This window comes from Notothenia rossii (assembly GCF_949606895.1).
Source record: "Notothenia rossii genome assembly, chromosome: 5".
NCBI classification, from domain to species: Eukaryota; Metazoa; Chordata; class Actinopteri; order Perciformes; family Nototheniidae; genus Notothenia; species Notothenia rossii.
The window spans coordinates 42,535,820-42,547,605 of NC_136903.1; the positions used below are offsets into that span (position 1 = coordinate 42,535,820).

The 11,786-nt window shown below is 40.3% G+C and overlaps 1 protein-coding gene across 1 annotated transcript in view; it reads left to right on the forward strand.

Moving 5' to 3' along the window:
• Window positions 1-11,786, forward strand: part of LOC307039612 (polypeptide N-acetylgalactosaminyltransferase 18-like) — a 448,297-nt gene that overhangs the window by 277,111 nt on the left and 159,400 nt on the right. The window lies entirely within an intron of this gene.

Below are 11,786 nucleotides of genomic sequence, written 5' to 3' on the forward strand. Positions count from 1 at the left end.
TATTGAGTCTACATGTGTGTGTCATCATGGCAATGTGGTCCTGAAGACACACAGAGGTGCTTTTGAGTACTTTTCCTAGTGTTTAAATGCATGTGGACAGATTTTGTCATTCTCAACCGTGCAAGTGTTAGTGTACCTTCTCATCTTTTTTGCAGGTTCCATACAATATTTGAACTGGTTAAGTGAAGAGCAGAAGCCACTTTTCAAATTGTACGCAATCCTTTTCCCATGCCATTGCTGTCAACACCTATCCATGCTGAACGTTGCGAAGATATTATTGATTGGGGTGTGGCCAAAAGTGCAATATGCTTCAAAATGTAACTGACAGAGAGCAGTGCTTTTGTCCTGTGCCCATGGATTTCATTTTATTTCAAGATTTTTAATTACGTCGCTAAACTCCTTGAAAAGGTCCTCTTCCTTTTCTCCAAGGTACACAACAAGGCAGCGGATGGCTATAGTTCTCTGCGTACTTCAATTGTATAGTGCTATTTTTGAAAAAGGAAAAAAAGAGAAATGACCTAAATTAATATGTTCTGAATGGGTGACTGCCAACAACTTGCATTTCAATGACAACTCTAAATAACGATCCTACCTCAAGAAGCATGTCCTTGATCTGCTTCACCAAGATTCATTTTTAATAAAAAGCTATATCACAATAGTAACTAAAGTATTTTTACTCTCACAGTAGCCTCTACTACTTTTTATACTCTCACATAACTATTCACACTTCAAAGGCTGCTAATTTTGGTCAAACAGCAATTTGCCTATACAGTGCAACTACAAGGCTATCTACTGTATTTGAATGACAAAAGATGACACTCACATTAAAATGTCCTTTCTATATTTCTATTTGTTTTAACTGTCAGAACTTGTCCAGGCATGTTAAGTGGGAGTGGACTTAAAATCCTTAACTCAAGGTGTAGAACAATTAAGTTATCAAGCCAATTGCATTACTTTAAGTCAATTAACGCAGAAATCAGAGTTCAAATTACACACAATATTAAGTTGATGTAATAACCAACATTATTACTTCAACACAACTTATAAATTAATGTTTGCAACTTAAAATGTTTATCTAAATCAATTAACTCACATTTTTATCTTGCAACCATGCATTTAATTAAGTGGAGTTGAAAGGTCGCCTGAATTCGTTTTTAGAGTGTGAGATGAACTCAAAGATCTAAAACATTTTCTATATACACAAAATAACCATTTCTCTCAAATATTGTTCACAAATCTGAAAAGATCTGTGAGAGTGAGCACTTCTCCTTTGCCGAGATAATCCATCCCACCTCACAGGTGTGGCATATCAAGATGCTGATTAGACAGCATGATTATTGCACAGGTGTGCCTTAGGCTGGCCACAATAAAAGGCCACTCTGAAACGTGCTGTTTTGCTTTATAGGGGGGGGTCTGGGGGGGGTCCGAAAACCCTAGGGTTAAACCCTAACCCTAACATGTCACCCATCTCCTTTGCATAGAGTTGATCAGGTTGTTGATTGTGGCCTGTGGAATGTTGGTCCACTCCTCTTCAATGGCTGTGCGAAATTGCTGGATATTGGCAGGAACTGGAACACGCTGTCGTATACGCCGATCCAGAGCATCCCAAACATGCTCAATGGGTGCACATATGCTGGCCCACCCTATTTTATACAGGCCCGCCCTAAAGTACATTTCTGCCCACGCTACTGGAATGAAGAGGTATAATAGCTCTAGATTTGCATAAAGCACATTTTACAACTTTTAAACTCTAATTTTAAGGCATCTTTAAGTGACCGTACTGGCCAGTTGATCTAAAAAAAAGATATATGCAACACCTGGTACTTCCTGGGAGCTTGATGTATCAGAATCAGAATACCTTTATTCGTCCCACAGAGGGGGAGTTTAAAATTACAATATCAGAACACTTTGGTGAATCTGTACACAAACCTTTTAGTTTTGGTAGAATATTTAAGTACTCAATATTACAATATTCAAAGGAACAGTACTTGAATAACTAGACACATTACATTGCATTTAGCTGACGCTTTTATCCAAAGCGACTTACAATAAGTGCATTCTACAGAGCCCCCTAGGGGACATGGAGAAGAAAAATAAATCATTTGAGAAAAAAAGAATAATGTTTTGCGAGATCTTGCAAAACTTTTCATTTAGCTCAGTATACTTCCTGGTCAGTTCGGCAACACAGAAACCACAGCAATGGAGCGGTTCATTGATTTTACTTTGAGCTTTGCCTTAAATATAAAGATATAACATTGGTGCTTGGCAATAGGCACAGGTTTCACATAAGTGAAAGACACCTCAAGAGAACACTCAGAGCGAGGAGACATGCACGTCGCAAACATAGACTGTATAATACTCTGAGCTGAGTTATTGATTTTGCGGATGACTCATGAACATAACGTTGTAAAAATACAAACAACATGACTTTACAATCATAGCAAGGTAAACAACAAGCTACAGAGTCGTTTTTATCAGAACAGTTCGATACGCGCCGTCATCCGAGCTAAACATCAATAATTGGTCACAATCTGCAGCTGCAGGAGAGAGGAGTGCTTAGGGACCGTCTACAAACTGCAACGCCGAAAACATATACTCATGGGAAAATTCAATAACTTCATTTTTTTAAGATGTAGTGCTACCAAAATCTCTTAACACATCAATGTTTATGTTGTTGTTACAATATAACACTTATTTTGAATGTCCCCTAGGGGGCTCTGTAGCATTTGACCAAGAAGATACAAACTTGAAGAAAACATAATCATGTTAGTTCATCAGGTTTCATAGAGCCAAACCATTTTAAGTGCTACTCAACTGGCTTTTGATAAGCCAGTCCTTTTTTAGTATATAAGTGCTTAGTTAGTATATGAGTGCTTGGTTAGTATATAAGTGCTTTGTTAGTCATTTTATTGCTCGAAGTGGAGTTGAAAGAGATGAGTGTTCAGTCTGCGCCGGAAGATGTGTAAGATATCTGCTGTCCTGATATCAATGGGGAGCTCAATCCACCATTTTGGGGCCAGGATAGCAAACCGACGTGTTTTTGCTGATGGGAACTTGGGTCCCCCTCGCAGTGCGGGTGCAGCGAGCCGTTTGGCTGATGCAGAGCGGAGTGCACGTGCTGGGGTGTATGGTTTAACCATGTCATGGATGTAGGAAGGGCCAGATCCATTCGCAGCATGGTACGCAAGTACCATCGTCACACCCAGATTCCTTGCAGTCTGAGTCGGGGAAACAACAGAGGGGCCAATGTTGATTGTTAGTTCAAGAGTGCGACAATATTTTCCCGGAAGGAAAAGCAGTTCAGTCTTGTCAAGGTTGAGCTTGAGGTGGCGAGCAGACATCCACTGAGAGATGCCAGCTAGACAAGCAGAGATGCGTGCGACGACCTGGGTCTCTGAGCTGGGAAAAAACAAAATGAATTGAGTGTCGTCAGCGTAGCAGTGGTATGAAAAACCAATGCCACTTAATGACATATCCGAGCAAGTTTGTGTACAGAGAGAAGAGGAGGGGGCCGAGGACAGAGCCCTGAGGGACCCCTGTAGATAATTGACAAGGGTCGGACTCGGACCCTCTCCAAGTTACCCTGTAGGCGCGGCCTTTGAGGTATGAGGTGAGGAGGGAAAGTGCAGAGCCTGAAACTCCAAGTTCTTGGAGAGTGCGAAGGAGGATCTGATGGTTCACCGGGTCCAGTGGCGGCCGGCCCATAGGGGCGCTAGGGGCGCCACCCCCCCTCTTCCCACATGTTTGATTGTCTTTCAAAATTAAAAATAAATTAAAAAATATATTTCCAAAAAATATTTTCATTTTATTTGTATTTTTAAAGAACAAGGTAAATATTATATAGTTGGTATCAGTAAAATGTATAATCTACAATAAAATCTTGTTACGATGTCTAAAGTTACTGATAAGTCACAAGGGTCCTGCCCGGCCGCAGCGTGTATCATTACCCTCTCTCGTCCGGGCGGTAGAAAGGAGCCCTCAGCCAGAGCAGCAGCAGCCAACAAGCTGACTGTTGCTATCTGTAAACTATGCCGCCGAAACATAATTTCAGCCAATCAGCGTCGTCAGATCTGATGCTCAAAGGGTGCCCTTTCAGCGCCCTGGCCTGTGTGTCTGTGAGTTGTTTGGACTCGTATCCAAGGTGACGCTACAGTAGTTGTCTGCAGGTGTAGACTCTGGTGCTAGTGGATCGCCAGAGCTGTAGATTAACATGTACATGCTTATTGTAGTTGTAAGGTAAATTCCTGTGGCACCATGGAGCACATGTGTGGGCTGGACCTGTATTTTACAGGAAAGGAGTGATCAGAGGGTCGAGTTGTCGATTCTTGTTCAGTTTTCATCTTCCTCACCCTCTCAGACTTTGAGTTGCCTGCGCAGCTAAAGAGACGCGCTACCATGGAAACCAAACAATGGTGTAGCATTATTAAAGTCCGAGTGGAAACAGACGTGAGTAAATTAGTATGACACACACACACACACACACACACACACACAATGTTCGTATTTAGTCTCCTGATTTTAAATGCCCTACTATGGTTTTGTCACCATTTCCATAGCCCCAGCAAAAATATTTTCCACCAGACGCCACTGACCGGGTCGAATTTAGCAGACAGGTCCAGAAGGATGATGACAGAGGAGAGGGAGGCTGCTTTAGCAGTGTGCAGTTCCTCAGAGACAGCAAGGAGAGCAGTTTCTGTTGAGTGACCTGCCTTGGAACCAGACTGGTCATCCCCTCTAACTCCCCCTTTCAGATCTGTCTCTAATATCAACTAAAGTGGCCCAAATTAAATCTTTAAAAAAGTAAAAACTATAGCAATTCTTCAGTTGAGTAAATGTTGCCACTGAACGTAATCTAATTTAGTACATTGGGGTAATCTTTAATTTACAGGGCTGCAATTGGTGTTCGGGGGTTCGTTTTAAAGGTCACACGTCATTGCCATTTCCACTGATCATAATTCCATTGTTGAGGTATACTAAAATAGAAAGATATTGTGCAATTTTCCAAACTCACATTGGTTTCGCATACAGCATCTCTGTAAAGTATATGTATTCACTCTCTGTCCTAAACGGCTTGTTGGAGCTCTTTTTTAGGACGAGTGTGTGTGGTCCGCCAGATACGCCAGGAGTTTCCTGATCTGGCAGGACGAAATCAAATGCAAATCACAAAATATTAGAGAAACTTAGTTGTTTTAGATTCGTTAGTAGTAGTTGTGGTAGGAGTGTGTATCTATCTATCTAATCAACACAGTTAGCTTGCCAGCTAATATGCTAACCTACGTTTGCTAGTTATTCAGTGTAATATGCCAACCTACTATGAACAACAGCTAATCTAGGCTAGCAAGAACATGTTTACAATTGCAATCTTATACGGGTAGTCTGCTACGTTCGGTCATTCATTGTAGCTGGCATGAAAACAATGTTTTCCCTAGCATGTCTAGCTCTAGGTAGCCTTCTTGTTTAGCTATGTAGCATACACGCTATGAACGGTAGCTCACACGCCAGGAACGCCAACTATAATGTACTGACCGTACGGTAAATCACCCGGAGTATACTGTCTATGAGTATGATGTGTGAGTGCAGACATTCTCCTGCTATGAGATACATGTAAGGCATCTGCTGACATTGGAGTTGATATATGGAAACGCTAGCAACTTAGTTAGTCCTTTTAGCACTTTGTCAATGGCTTAGCAGCCAGAAAAAACGTTTACCCATTTACACAGTCGTGGTAGATAAACCTTGTTTGTTTTAAACATCATAAATACACAAACAACAATGAATACTTACAGGTTGTGTACCCGAATCTCCCGCTGGTCCAAACAAAGTAGGAACAGCATCGTCTTTCAGTGCCCTACGCTGTACATATCCGGTATGAATCGCTCCATGTTTTGTGAAGCTATGCTCCGTGAAATGCCACGCACACAGTAAAATACCGGCTCGAACCTCTGAAGGAACAGTGTTAAAAAGGAATGTCAACCACTGACTGGATACAGTTTTGAACTGAACCTGAGATTCCAACAGTATATATGCTAGGCTGGCAGAGGGTGCGGCCATAGCTCTGGGCGTGGCTACTGGGTGCTTCTACGACACAGCACCCAGGAAGTAAACAATGGACAATGACGTTTCACCAACGAGGCGTTTTGGGGAGGTCTTTTGTGTTACAGTTTTACTCCCTACAGGGTGTATTTTGAGGGTTTTGACTCTGCAGACCGTTTACAAGCATAAAAACCTTCATAACACACAAGGGGACGGGTAATAACCGGAAAAGCATGACATGTGTCCTTTAACACAAAACATTTTTCTATCCATTGAGCAAATGACTAAACCCGTGAGAGCTCCAAGGCTGCTGTGTGTCTGAGCCTGACCCCTATGTGAGACAAGACTATTGAACCATTGTAGATGTGACAGCAGAGTGAGATACTGTAAAAAGGAAAGCTCCGCTCAGCTATCAATAGTAAATGAAAACAGTGCAGTAACCCCCACAGCACTGAATGTGATGCGCTGGGGAGCATGGAAAGGGATGGGGGGGGGGGGGATGCAGGAGGTGAACTCAATAATCTATCCAAACAGCAAGTGGGTGATAGAACAGGGATGAGACCAACCCTTCAGCATATTACCCCTCCTGTTCACTCATCATAGACTCTAAAATATTGGGATTCAGAATCAGAATCAGAAACGGGTTTATTTCCAGGTAGGTTCACACATACGAGGAATTTGACTTGATGTCATGGTGCATACATAAAATATAAAAAAAAAAATCTTTAAAAAAGTACACAGATAGCGAAATATATTAACCTGTTAGGCCCCATAGCCCCCTACAGGCTTTTTTTCACGAAACTGTGTCTCAGGACTTCTTAACATTTAATAAACTATGAATGTGCCATACTAATTTAACGGGAAGAAACTCAGCTAACTGACGATACAAAGCATTTTTACCGAAACAAAACACAAGTCTCACAAGAAGCGTCTAAATTAGCCCTGAGCGAAAAAATGCTACCGCACTTAGCACAGACTCTAGGTATAAATACTTTATTACTTATCGGATCTGCACAAACAAGCTTTGCTAGCAAGCTGATATTCCACAGATTCCAGACATATACATATAAGACACTGTGCGATCAGAACTCGCGACATGGGAAGCAAATACAGACATCACAACACAGAGCTTTAGGTTGCAAACACGGGAGAAATTCTTACCTTTTGCTGTTATTCTGATCAAAAGTTGTGTTCGATGGCATTACAACGAGAAAAACGCAGCTGAAGGTTAATCCATAGGTTAATCCAATGTGTCTGTGTCACTTTGAAAAAATGACAGATGTTAACTGTGTTCGTTATTCTCCCGACCAGGAGAGAAGCTTTAAAATAGGAGACTAAATGGAGTCTCTGTGAAAGTTCAATTGGGTACTTTAATTTAAAAAGGCGCGGTAGTGTTACAGACAGAATATTGTTCAGTCAGACAAACAGCTGTGATCCGCTCCTCGATAGGGAAGAGAAGCGCCTGGATCTCTCCTCCGTGGCTGTTTATATATGGTGTGCTGGCTCCTCCCCGCCAGCCGGCTCGCCTCGTCTCCAATGTCCGTTATTGCATTTAAACAGAGGATAGGTTCTTTTCACATTCAATATATGCTTAACACGCCGTTTCTCCTCATATTCTCTTTCATCACTTTTCATTTAACACATTCTAAACGCTGTAATCAATACTCTAAACAATACTTCTCGGCTCGTTTGGTTTCCGGTCATTCCGGATGTTGTCACATGCTACTCTCGTCTGTAAACAATTTATTCAAATAAACTGTACCTTCATTTAATATTCAGCATGGTAGTATCTCGACATCTATAGTTGTAGTGTTAAATCAGTAGGCTTCGGTTTGCACCACTCCATATCATTTCGCTACTAAATTCACCTCTTCAGGAAATCGTATATTAGCCACATGCTAAATGCTAACCGGAGATGAAGGATTTTCAGAATAAAAGCTTAAAAGCTTAACTGCTTGTGCACAAGAATTTCTGGTTTTTCAGTATAAAAGAGCATTAAAACTGACGGCATGTTTAAACTACATTTCCCCATTAAAACATTGATTTTAATTTCTAACAGTCCCTCCTTACACACCTAAAAGGTGTGTATAATACTGAAATCAATGAGTTCTTCATCTGAACTTTGCATATTACATATCTCATATTAACAAACATACAATCAAATGGAATGGTTTTACAGCCGGCTTTACAAAAATACAAAATAAATTCTTGTCTGTGTTCAAACATAAAAGTTTTCCCTTGTGCATAACTTCTAGTGTTTACATTCAATATCATTCTTCAAAATAGCAGCAATGGCTTGGTATCAGAACATTTCTTCCTCCCTCCTTTCACAGAAACCGTTCTCATACCACGCTCAGTGTTAAGGCACTTGTTTTTACAAAGTGAAAAGAAATAAACCATTTTAGAATAGCAATAAAATAGTAAAGTCAAATAAAATAGACCATCTTGGTATAGAATAAATTGAAAATAAAAATACACTATCTTGGAATAGTATAAAATAAATTGAAATGGATTCACTCCATTTTAGCATTTTATTTTGCTCACTTCTTCACATGATTTCATAATGTAAAGAATCACATCAGCTGGACATTCATTGATCAATCTCATCTCCGAACATCCATCATTTAAACTAACTCATCATTGTCATCAACATCTGTATACGGGGGTGGGTCGTCTTGTTCTGCTAGCATTTGTAATTATCTCCTCATGAGAAATGTACCCTCCCTCCTTTCATACCATTTAAGGTATGAAAGTAATATGTTCTCTAGAAGGGGCCGTTGTACGTTCTACTCTGGGGTACGGCATTCTAGACAGTCATTTCTGGGAGAAGATTTTGCTCAGTTACAACAGTTGTAGAGTTTCATCACTTAAAAGTTCCTTCTCATTACCTTTGGGTGGTCTGTTCTAATGCAGTGATAAAGTCCCTGAAATGGTGTGAGAACCAGTGGAATATCAATAACTCATTATACTAATTTATTTTCAATTCTTGTCTACTTAAATAGCTATGCTAACCCCTTTTACAGTGTGTGGAACCTTGGGTGCCCGAGCATGTGATAATCACTCCCTCCTTTAACAAGAACTTTAAAACAGAAGTCATTTCATTAATGGTTTGCAGTTCAATTCCGGAATTTACACTTATGGCAGATATGTTTCTCCTTTAAATAACATCTCTAAAAGTCAGGTCATCACTGATTGAATGGATGACCTTTAGGAGCTGGTGGCGCTTGTCTTTTAAAACTCATACTCTGGTGCCGTGCGCTCCCTCTGAAGCTGCAAGTAAGATTTAAAACATCTGCAGGGTGGGTTGAGCGACCCCTTCTCCCTAAACGATGTTTGTTGTAACAAATATGCACCATCACAATGAGTGATCCAAGGCCCCGCATGTATTACTCCCAACTACATTAGTTTTTTTTTTTTAAATTAAACTTTGCTTTCGCTCTTTGCCCAGTGTCATTTTAAAACTCTACATCTTGGACGAAAAACAACTGTTATTTCCACCTTAATCTTCCCTCCTGAGGTAATAACCATGCTACAATGGAGAAATCAATACTCTAGATTGGAACACTATCTTTGGCTTGGTACTAGCTCTACCTTTAACATTTTCCATACAAATAAAGATTTGTCTGCTTTTATAGAGTGGTTACTAAAACCATCCCTTTAAACTGTAGGTCTATACTGTAACAAATTAAATCTTCCCCAAATTCACACATGAATAAAAAAACTCTTAAAGAATAATTTGTTCATATGATGAAAAGATTGAATAATATGTTCTACCCTCAGTGTGTTTTTAGGGTTATTTAATAGTTTCCTCTTTTTTCTTTATAAATTCACCAATTGATTAATTCATGGCTAATAAATCTTTTTCTTTACGTATTTCTCGTTGGTGAAGAAGTGTGTTTATGTGTAAACTCACAAACTCCCGTTTTCCTTCTCTCCCCCTCTGGTTGTCAAGCCACGACCCCCTCACGTTCTGCCGGACCATGCCAACTCCTCCGTCCTGTCCTATTCTCCGTCCACCTTCTCCTCAGTCCATCTGCGCTTGGACCCTTCCGCTGTAACTCTTTTCAGTGTCCCATTTGCTTTGCTTTTCATCTCCTCCTTTAGTCTCTACTTTGTTGCAAGGAGGGCGTATTCCGCTCTCATGTCCCACACTCTGCTCTTGTGTCCAAATCTTGTGGCTCAGCTTGGAACTTCGTGTCCTGTGGGGGACCGATGAGAGTGTGCCTTTTTATGTCACCTGTAGTTCTGGATGCCTCAGGTGGAGATGGTTCAGGATAAAGTCTTGTCATTGTTGGTTCAGCTCTGCTTCTCTGTCTGTTCGATGGAGGAGGAGGAGTCTTCCGTGGTGAGGTCTTTTGTCTGCTTGGAAGTTGGGGTCGTAGCGTTCTGACAGGCGGAGAGATAGAGAGAGAGAGATCTCGGGACGCATTATCTATAGTTAACACACTGAGGTAAAATAAATCCAATCTTTCCCACTCCATTTTCCTAACCATACTATCTTTCTTTGATGTAAATGTCATCTAAGCCCAGTTAATGTTTTCTAATAATTGTACCAAATCCCTAAACATTGTCTTCACCCACTGTAACATGTTTACTCCAATTAACTTTCAGGAAACCACTTTCTTCCATACATTTAAATACCTAGATGCTTCAAGCACCACATATTTCACACACTATAAAGGAACGTCTCCATATTTTCTCCATCACTTTAAATCTCACTGTTATTTAGAACATAAGTAACTTTGGTGACTGGACATATCTGCAATGTCGCCACTGTCTGCTGGGAAATTTTGTTCATAGAGTTTGTACGTACAAAGCTGTACTTTTGGGTTAGTAGCCTGTGTACTCTTATCCCTAGGGGACCCCACAATTGGTTTGGCTTTGTTCTCGTCATCATCTCTATTTTATCCCTGGTTGTGTCCGTTACAGAATTTAAATAACGAGTCCAAAAATAACATACAAAAAAATTGGACTCTTTTTCAGATGTAAAACAAAAAAATAGGTTTTCACATTAATGTACAATCTATAAAAATCTATAGACAATTTGTCTTTTGAGCTGTTTCTATCTTTATCTTATTTCTATTTATTGTTTTGTTCCAGCTCTGCCAAATCAGTCCTAACTCCCAATAATGTTCTGGAAGTTGCCAGTGAAGGGTGACAATGTGTGAGGTGGTGTCAATTTGCTCCTTTTTCTTTACCTTTAAACCGGAGCGCGTGTGAAGTTTGTTACAACCTTTCACGCTTCCGTCCACCGGGGATCAGCCCACTGTCTTTTGTGAACTTTCACCCTCACCCAATCACCTGGCCGAACAGGAGTCTCTTCTGGTGTCTCGTCTGGTATCTCTGTAGTTTTCCTAGCCTGCTGTGTAGACAAAACTTGCATAATATTACTCAGAGTTCTGACATATTCATCCACTTCTATTTGTCTAATATCTAAAACTGGACCACTCCCTCCTTGGAGAAGGCCCGAGCTTCGGCATACCTCTTGTTGACTACATGTTATTATTTATTAACTACAACGTCACTGAAATCAACATATCTGTATAATCATGACACTCCCTCCTTTGAGCATAAAATGCTCAATTAATATTGCAATGATTACCCTATTCTGAACAGGACATGTAAAACCCATAACGTTGCATTAAAGAAATATAACTTCTCCGTGTACCCACAAGGGGTACAAAAATATCGTATGATTTATGGTTTTCTGATGGTATAAATGCATATTCACTATAAAAAAAAAAAATCAGCAA